The sequence below is a fragment of the Schistocerca serialis genome, chromosome 2 (genome assembly GCF_023864345.2).
Source record: "Schistocerca serialis cubense isolate TAMUIC-IGC-003099 chromosome 2, iqSchSeri2.2, whole genome shotgun sequence".
NCBI classification, from domain to species: domain Eukaryota; kingdom Metazoa; phylum Arthropoda; class Insecta; order Orthoptera; family Acrididae; genus Schistocerca; species Schistocerca serialis.
The window spans coordinates 943,684,823-943,695,066 of NC_064639.1; positions in this window are offsets into that span (position 1 = coordinate 943,684,823).

The following is a 10,244-nucleotide window of genomic DNA, read 5'->3' on the forward strand; positions in this document are numbered from 1 at the left end:
TGGCAAAGTGCGAAATAAGAAATTTTGAAGCAAAGCTATGTATTTCGGACTCTTTTTAAGATTATGGTGCTCTTCCATTATACACTGTATATGCGTCTGTACTCGCATGTTTAGACGTTATAGCGAAATATGCGAACTGGCCAAATCCAAGTGTAGCTGTTCTTCTTTGTTTCTGGAAAGAAATGCCAGTCAGGTTGAAGTACTTCTTTAAGTGTTGTAGCAGATTCTTTACTCCTAGTAATTGTTGCGAGTTTTTTTTTAGTCCAGTTCCATATGTGGAATTGGTCTCAGCAGATTAGGATGTGTGCCAAGATATCTACAGTATGGCAATGATCGCAATATGGACTTTACTTCAGTTTGATATTATGCAGATTTCACCTGTGGGGACCTTCTCGTTTACAGTGTCACACCATGTGGACACTATTTTAGTGTGGAGGATGGGATTGTTAATATTTTTCCAGACGTTACTCCAGTTGACCGCTGGATATTTCGCTTCCACGGGGTTTGGCCTATGGTGTCTCGTGAGGTGGCATTTGATTCAAGGCTAGATTGAGATCAGAACAGGCGACGCACATACTCTTTGGAGTGAAGAAGAATGTTTGAGACAATTTTCATTTATTATTCAGTTTCGTTTGCACATTGCTAGTTACATGACTTGTTTTGATCACTCTAAATTATCTTCAGATCTAAGTGGTTGCGTCAGCAACGAGACTTGTCTGTTCAGAACCTCGTATTACTGTACTGATAGTATGATGTTCAATACTTTCAGTACTCTGATATGAGATTCTGAACAGACAAGATGGATTGGTGATGCAATTACTTACCTCTGAAGATGATCTGGAGTGATCTCAACATCTCATGCAATTAAGCATGTGCAACTGTGACTGAAGAATAAATGAAAATTACGTTACATATCAATATAGTTCCTCATTCTCACAAGATAAAGTGAAGAAAAATAGCCAGAATGAGATAGGCAAAGGTCCCGAGTTCGAGTCTCGGTCGGGCACACAGTTTTAATCTGCCAGGAAGTTTCGTTTGAAGAAAAATAGTTTGCTAGACGAGGCTCATGTAGCTTTTCGGACGACGGAGTTCAAACTCCCATACCGCTATCCTGAAGGGAGAAGGAAGATCAGGCCGTTAGAGGCGAAATGGAAACCCTGATGAGACAAGAATGAAAATGAATATCGGCCGTTCCCTTTTTCAAAGTAAACATACCAGTATTTCCCTTGGGCTATTTAGAGAAATCACGCCTACAACTTCATGATCGGTAGAGGATCTAAATTCATTTTCTCTGTAATACATGTCCGGAGTCGCAACCATTACACAAACTCATTCATTGTTGTTGAATTCAATGTTCCTTGCTGTTTGTCCTTAAAATGCCTCTGCCACTTCTTCATAGGAGAAAATATGGCGCAAATAACTAGCAGGTACACGGTCTTAGGCCAATCGAGATTGTAATTTCGAACCTTTGGAGAAGTAAAACACTGAAGGAAGAGATACAGCAGTCAAAACTGATATTGGTTCCAGTACTAATGGGAATAGCGTCATACATTAATCGGCATAGAACTGTTAATTACTCTTTTGTATGCCGTCTGGCCGGCAGCGGTGGTCTAGCGGTTCTAGGCGCTCAGTCCGGAACCGCGCGACTGCTACGGTCGCAGGTTCGAATCCTGCCTCGGGCATGGATGTGTGTGATGTCCTTAGGTTAGTTAGGTTTAAGTAGTTCTAAGTTCTAGGGGACTGATGACCACAGATGTTAAGTCCCATAGTGCTCAGAGCCATTTGAACCATTTTTTTACGCCGTCTGAACTCCAATACTGAACTTGATATGTACAGCGAAAAACGGGTATAAGTGCAGATATTTTAAATGTGGTACCTTAATATGTACACATATCACTGTCTTCCCAAAAACACGTCGCAAACTTTACGATGCGATGTTTTCTGCATAGCCGTACCTGGGCCGGTAAGTGGACAACGCCTGGCAGTATAGACTATCGTTTTGCTTCCTCGTACCTCGATACCTGATCTGCTGCGCAGGGGGAAATAGACATTAACGACTTACTGGTGCCACGCATACGTGGAGATACCACCCAACCTAAAAACATATGATCTGTAATAGCTATAGTTATTAGTCTGCAAATGACTTAACTACTGATGTAATGTTGTTCAGCATACCGTCCTTAGTCACCAGTAGAAATATCTGCACTTATACCTGCTATACCCTGTATAATATTATTTACGGAAAACAAAGATACGAAACGTACGATGCGAAAGCAATTTTTTCCCCTCAGCTTCATGTCAATTTAGAACATAACTTCAGTCACTTCGCCATGAAGTCGTTAACGATGTCCACATGTGTTGTGAGGGTCTGGAGAAATTTTGTTTAAATAAAAGTTTCTGATGGTTTAAAATTGTGTGCCAGACCGGGACTCGAACCTGTTTCCTTTGTCAACGATGAGCGTGATCTCTAAAAAACGTTTTTTTCGCTCTGTAGCGGTGGTCCCGTTCCAACCCTCCAAGAGCTAAGGACGGAAAATGACCTTACTGGATCAAGAGACTTTTATTTGAATAAATTTATTTATTTATCTATTTATTTATTTATTTCCCACCGGATCCTAATACCGTCATCAAAAGCTTCCGAGTAGTCTTCGGGCAAGTTAATGGAGGGGGAGATTCCCTCTAAACCGTTTTCTCGGAGGATCGGTCATATTCCGTGAGTCGTCTTCAAGTGTGCCTTCTGGTACTCGGAACGTTCCCGAGGAGCGGGGGTTGGGGGGGTCCACTGGGGGCCGAACCGCACAATAACCCTCGGCTCGGTGTGGGGTGGCGGTGGGGTGAGTGGACTGCTGTAGCCTGTTGTGGGGTTGTGAATTACTGAGGGCTACGGCGGGGACGAAGCCTCTCCGTCGTTTCTAGGTCCCCAGTTCCATACAATACAATACAAGGTCGATTCTAATTTTTCCCTTCACCGTCTTTTCAAGTGATGTCTGTAGGAAGAAGCAATATATTGGCTGACTCACATGAAGAGAAACTTACCACTTTTTTTGTAGTATCAAAATGTTGGGAAGTCGATTGAAAAATTTCACACACACAAAAGTAAAAAGCGGAAAGTTATTATTTAAATAAACACCTTTTTAATATAATACCTTTTTAAAAGGGTATAAAAAGTATAAAATAATTTCTCCTATTCGCATACAGATTCCTAACCCCACACAGACAGTCCTGGAAATTTGGGCTTGTGAATTTTTAATACGAGGGCGGTTCAGAAAGTAACCTCCGATTGGTCACAGTGCGGGTTGTGGGGGGAGTAGCGATGCCATCTGTTCGTTCACGCACTCAACAGGTCAGTCGGCATCAAGCCGTGGTCGAGTGAACGTCGTACCTGCGCTAGTTTAGTTTTTGTGGCAGTTTGAAATGTGTGCTGCAATCGAATACCCCGCCAAATGTGAAGTGCGTGCTGTCATAAGGTTTTTTACAGCCAAAGGATATTCTGCAGCAGCTATTCATCGTGAGCTTTGTGCCGTGTACGGACCAAGAGTTATGAGTGAAGGAGTTGTCCGTGAATGGGTACGTTTATTTAAAAGTGGACGAGAAAACTTTCATGATGAAGAGAGGAGTGGTAGACCATCATTGGTGACTGACGAACTCGTTCAGACAGTTGATGCAAAAGTTCGTGAAAATCGACGTTTCTCAATGTCGGAGTTGTCTACTGGTTTTCCACAGATTTCTAAGACTCTCTTGTACGAGATAGTGACAGCAAGATTGGGTTACCGTAAGTTCTGTGCACGATGGGTGCCCAAAATTCTTACCGACCACCACAAAACTCAAAGAATGGCCTCTGCATTAGACTTTCTGTCACGTTATGAGGACGAAGGAGAACCATTGTTAAACAGAATCGTGACCGGTGACGAAACCTGGATTAAGTACGTGAACCCTGAGACAAAAGAACAATCAAAGATGTAGGCACATTCAAATTCGCCTACCAAACCAAGAAAAGCCTCGCAAGATTTTTCTGCCAGAAAACTGATGGCAACGGTGTTTTAGGATGCCAAAGGGGTGTTGTTGGTTGAATTCATGGAACGTGGTACGACCATTACTCAAGACGTGTACTGTGAAACAATAAAAAAGTTACGACGGGCTATACAGAACAAACGCCGTGGTATGCTGACTTCCGGTATCGTTTTTTTGCACGATAACGCCCGTCCTCACTCTGCTCGCAGAACAACGGCCCTTCTTGAGTCCTTCAAGTGGGACGTTATCAACCATCCACCTTACAGCCCAGACCTGGCGCCAAGTGATTATCACCTCTTCATGCATTTGAAGAAATGGCTCGGGTCACAGCGGTTTGATGACGACGAAGAGCTCAAAGATGCGGTCACAGGCTGGCTCCAGGCACAAGCGGGTGATTTTTATGCAGAAGGAATTTCAAAGCTTGTGAAGAGATACGATAAGTGCCTCAATCGCTATGGAGACAATGTAGAAAAATAGTGCAAAGATGTAGTTGTAAGATGTATATATTAAAATATTTTTATTTAATTTGGTGTATTTTTTTAAATCAACCGGAGGTTACTTTCTGAACGGCCCTCGTAGCAGTGACAATATTTGTAAAATTTAAAATGAAAAACATGCGGCAGATGCAATAGATAATAGAAAGGAGTGTAGAGAGTGGCTAAGTGGCTATGATTAAGAAAAAACCACACGCCCGAAATTTTATGGAGCAAGACCAGTTTGAATGGGAGAGTTGGTAGGGATCGACCTCAGCAAATGTATCTATTTCACACGGAGGACGTTTTTAGCAAAGGCCGGCTTAGGAGTACCCTAATTAACACTGTACCTCATCATCATCATCATCATCATTTATTGTATTTACGGGCCTTTAAGGCCTACAGCAGAATAAAAAGGATACAAACTACAATATAAAAGGAATACAACAAACCACATATTTTAAAAATTTGCAAAGGTACACATTACAAAAAAACACCAGTCAGTCACAATCTCACTGCAGGAGACATTTATTGCAGATGGCGGTCCGTCGCTGTCGGTCCTCAGCCTCATATTCTAGCGCTGTCGGCTCCGCTTGTTTGGTCATGGCGAGTACCCGATCCTTCCGTCGCGACGTCGGTCGTCCCTTTGGGCGTCTCCCAGCAGGGTGGGAGTGGAGAACACGGTTACGGACGGATCCACAGGCTCGGAGGATGTGGCCAAACAACTGTAGCCTCTTCTTCCCCAATATCCGGCAGATGTGTGGCTTTCCATACCGCTGGTAAAGGGCTTCTTTCGTTCTTCGTTCCCATTTACTTTCCACGGTATTGTAGACAGCCCATACATATTTCGAAGTGCTTCCTGTCGAATGCACAAATTGCTTCTTTACTTGCTGAACTACTGGCCATACTAATGTCATGAACAGCCGAATCTTGTTTTTGAGGGATATCAGCCGGACCGGCTGCTGTGGCCGAGCGGTTCTAGGCACTTGAGTCCGGAACTGCGCTGCTGCTACGGTCGCAGGTTCGAATCCTGCCTCGGACATGGATGTATGTGATGTCGTTAGGTTAGTTAGGTTTAAGTAGTTTTAAGTCTAGGGGATGTTTAGTTCTATAGTGCTTAGAGCCATTTGAACTAGTTGATATCAGCCGGGATTTGAATGTATTGTTTAGGCTGAAGAAAACGCGGCTAGCGTTTGTCATTCGTTGCTGCACCTCTTTCGTCATTTCACTTTAGTTGGTCGCTATGGACCCCAGGTACTTAAATTCTCTTACTCGTTCGAAGGCATGCCCTTCAACAGTAATGGGGGGGGGGGGGGGGGAGGGGAGAGGAACTTGATGTCGCGATGCAACGAGATATTGTGTTTTCCTCTCGTTCACTACCAGCCCTTTTTGTTTCACGGTACGGTGGAATCGTGAAGTGTCAGCCCTTTACTTGCTTCTGGATGTCGCCAAGGATCACAACATCGTTAGCAAATGCCAGGATTGTGTCTGTTCCCACCATCTCCATTTCTCTGTACCTACCTTCAAGTTTACAAAATCTGGCACTCAGAAGAAATTTTATTCGTTTACAACTGATATTTTCCTGTGTTGACTAACGAGTTTGCCGACCACTAGGCTAGAAGAACGCGACCACATTGCGCTGCATTAACGACTTCGGCACCACCGTGACGTGTAGGCACTGATGTTCAAATGCGCGTGAATTCCTAAGGGACCAAACTGCTGAGGTCATGTGACTAGGGCCTCCCGTCGGGTAGACCGTTCGCCGACCCAGACGGGAATGGAACCCGGGCCCTTTGGACTGACAGTCTGTCACGCTGACGACTCAGTTACCGGGAGCGGACGACTGCTGAGGTCATCGGTCCCTAGACTTACGAACTAGTTAATCTGACTTAAACTAACTTATGTTAAGAACAACACACACACCCATGCCCAATGGAAGACTTGATCCTCCGGCGGAAGGGGCCGCGCAATCCGTTACATGGCGCCTCAAACCGCGTGGCCCCACCGCGCGCTATAGGCACTGATGTACGGCGACAGGGGCCTCTTTTGCCAGCCTGGCAGTGGCCGACCGCGAGGGTCGTGTTGGTCGTGACATTAGCCGGCATAAGCGCGTCGAGACGACCACCAACCGCGCCCGCCCCTTTACTGCCGCGCGATGGCTGTAAACAGCGGCGTCTAATCCCGTTTCAATTTGCATGTATAACGCAATAAAACGATAAATAACGCGCCGAACTGCGGAAAGTGGGCGCGTCTCGCACTGCTCTATTTTTATATTATTCAATCTTGTTACGGTTTTATGGCCAGCCGCCGCCGCGTATCTCGCGTCCCCGGTATCAGATGCGAATAAAGATACCGTTACTCTCCGGATTAAAATAAATGTCTTTATTTTCCCGTAGATGCCACAATAAACCCGGAACGAGTATTTTCGTATGGAAATTGAATCCGGGCAGGGAGGACGGAGAGATATGATCGGGAAATATGTCGTGTTCTCTCGAAACAATGTTGCTACTAGGGAAGAGGACAGCACTGGAGATCTGTAGATGCGTCGATATCCAGCAGAAACAGCAGGGGAGCCACGCATTCTCGTTGATTCCTTTCCATTGTTAGAAGTCACCAGCTGTATTATTTTGTCTCCGATTTACACCTATGTGGAAGGCAAATGCGATGCAAGATCGTGGACATGATTCTGCCATTGTGTAGTTTCTGTACGAAAGTAGTAGTGCCAATCCACTTGTGCGTGCTCTCAAAAGTATTGCTCGTCTCCCTTTGCTGTTAGTTAGGAATAACATAAGATATTAATGAAGGTCTACATCTACATCTACATCCATACTCCGCAATACACCTGACGGTGTGTGGCGGAGGGTACTTTCAGTACCTCTATCGGTTCTCCATTCTATTCCAGGCTCGTATTGTTCTTGGAAAGAAAGATTGTCGGTATGCCTCTGTGTGGGCTCTAATCTCTCTGATTTTATCCTCACGGTCTCTTCGCGAGATATATGGAGGAGGGAGCAATATACTGCTTGACTCCTCGGTGAAGGTATGTTCTCGAAACTTCAACAAAAGCCCATACTGAGCTACTGAGCGTCTCTCCTGCAGAGTCTTCCACTGCAGTTTATCTATCTTCTCCGTAATGCTTTCGCGATTACTAAATGATCCTGTAACGAAGCGCGCTGCTCTCCGTTGGAACTTCTCTATCTCTTCTTTCAACCCTATCTGGTACGGGTCCCACACTGGTGAGCAACATTCAAGCAGTGGGTGGACAAGTGTACCGTAACCTATTTCCTTTGTTTTCGGATTGCATTTCCTTAGGATTCTTCCAATGAAACTCAGTGTGGTATCCGCTTTACCGACGATCAACTTTATATGATCATTCCATTTTAAATCACCCCTAATGCCTACTGCCAGATAATTTATGGAATTAACTGCTTCCAGTTGCTGACGTGCTATATTGTAGCTAAATGATAAAGGATATTTCTTTCTATGTATTCGCAGCACATTATACTTGTCTACATTGAGATTCAATTGCCATTCCCTGCAACATGCGTCAATTCGTTGCAGATCCTCCTGCATTTCACTACAATTTTCCATTGTTACAACCTCTCGATATAGCACAGCATCCGCAAAAAACCTTAATGAACTTCCGATGTTATCCACAAGGTCATTTACGTATATTGTGAATAGCAACGGTCCTACGACACTCCCCTGCGGCACACCTGAAATCACTTTTACTTCGGAAGACTTCTCTCCATTGAGAATGACATGCTGCGTTCTGTTATCTGGGAACTCTTCAATCCAATCACACAGTTGGTCTGATTGTCCATATGCTCTTACTTTGTTCATTAAACGACTGTGGGGAACTGTATCGAACGCCTTGCGGAAGTCAAGAAACACGGAATCTACCTGGGAGCCCGTGTCTATGGCCCTCTGAGTCTCGTGGGCGAATATCGCGAGCTGGGTTTCACTCGATCGTCTTTTAAGAAACCCATGCTGATTTCTACAGAGTAGATCTGCACAGTTCATGTAGAATTAGTATTTTAAGAGATCAAATTTCTAGCAGCCTATGGATTATGGGGAAGGCAGGAGAATTCCGGAAAGATTTGTATCTCCACAATTAAATAGGCCTAAATTCAGAAAGGAGTATGGTTACTCTGTATCCAAACTATCCGAACAGGTCGTGAAGGCCCAACGGTACTGACCGGCCGCCGTGTCATCCTCACCATTAGGCGTCGCCGGATGCGGATACGGAGGGTCCTGTCATCAGCACACCGCTGTCCCAGCCGTTGTCAGTTTGCGTGACCCATGTCGCTACTTCTCAGGCAAGTAGCTCCTCAATTGGCCTCACAAGGGCCCAGAGCATCCCAATTGCCAACTGCACTCGGCAGACCCGGACAGTGACCCATCCAAATGAGCTTCGGTGAGCTGTCGGGAATCGGTGTTACCACCGTGGCAGGGCCACTGGCTTACGTTGTATTTTGCCATCTTATTTTCTTATTTATTTGGATTGTATGCAAGGTACATTACGAAGTTTACCGTGTTAGCTGAAGAAGAAACAGGAATTAAAATAGCTGGGATAAATACACTCCTGGAAATTGAAATAAGAACACCGTGAATTCATTGTCCCAGGAAGGGGAAACTTTATTGACACATTCCTGGGGTCAGATACATCACATGATCACACTGACAGAACCACAGGCACATAGACACAGGCAACAGAGCATGCACAATGTCGGCACTAGTACAGTGTATGTCCACCTTTCGCAGCAATGCAGGCTGCTATTCTCCCATGGAGACGATCGTAGAGATGCTGGATGTAGTCCTGTGGAAAGGCTTGCCATGCCATTTCCACCTGGCGCCTCAGTTGGACCAGCGTTCGTGCTGGACGTGCAGACCGCGTGAGACGACGCTTCATCCAGTCCCAAACATGCTCAATGGGGGACAGATCCGGAGATCTTGATGGCCAGGGTAGTTGACTTACACCTTCTAGAGCACGTTGGGTGGCACGGGATACATGCGGACGTGCATTGTCCTGTTGGAACAGCAAGTTCCCTTGCCGGTCTAGGAATGGTAGAACGATGGGTTCGATGACGGTTTGGATGTACCGTGCACTATTCAGTGTCCCCTCGACGATCACCAGTGGTGTACGGCCAGTGTAGGAGATCGCTCCCCACACCATGATGCCGGGTGTTGGCCCTGTGTGCCTCGGTCGTACGCAGTCCTGATTGTGGCGCTCACCTGCACGGCGCCAAACACGCATACGACCATCATTGGCACCAAGGCAGAAGCGACTCTCATCGCTGAAGACGACACGTCTCCATTCGTCCCTCCATTCACGCCTGTCGCGACACCAGTGGAGGCGGGCTGCACGATGTTGGGTCGTGAGCGGAAGACGGCCTAACTGTGTGCGGGACAGTAGCCCAGCTTCATGGAGACGGTTGCGAATGGTCCTCGCCGATACCCCAGGAGCAACAGTGTCCCTAATTTGTTGGGAAGTGTAGGTGCGGTCCCCTACGGCACTGCGTAGGATCCTACGGTCTTGGCATGCATCCGTGCGTCGTTGCGGTCCGGTCCCAGGTCGAAGGGCACGTGCACCTTCCGCCGACCACTGGCGACAACATCGATGTACTGTGGAGACCTCACGCCCCACGTGTTGAGCAATTCGGCGGTACGTCCACCCGGCCTCCCGCATGCCCACATACGCCCTCGCTCAAAGTCCGTCAACTGCACATACGGTTCACGTCCACGCTGTCGCGGCATGCTACC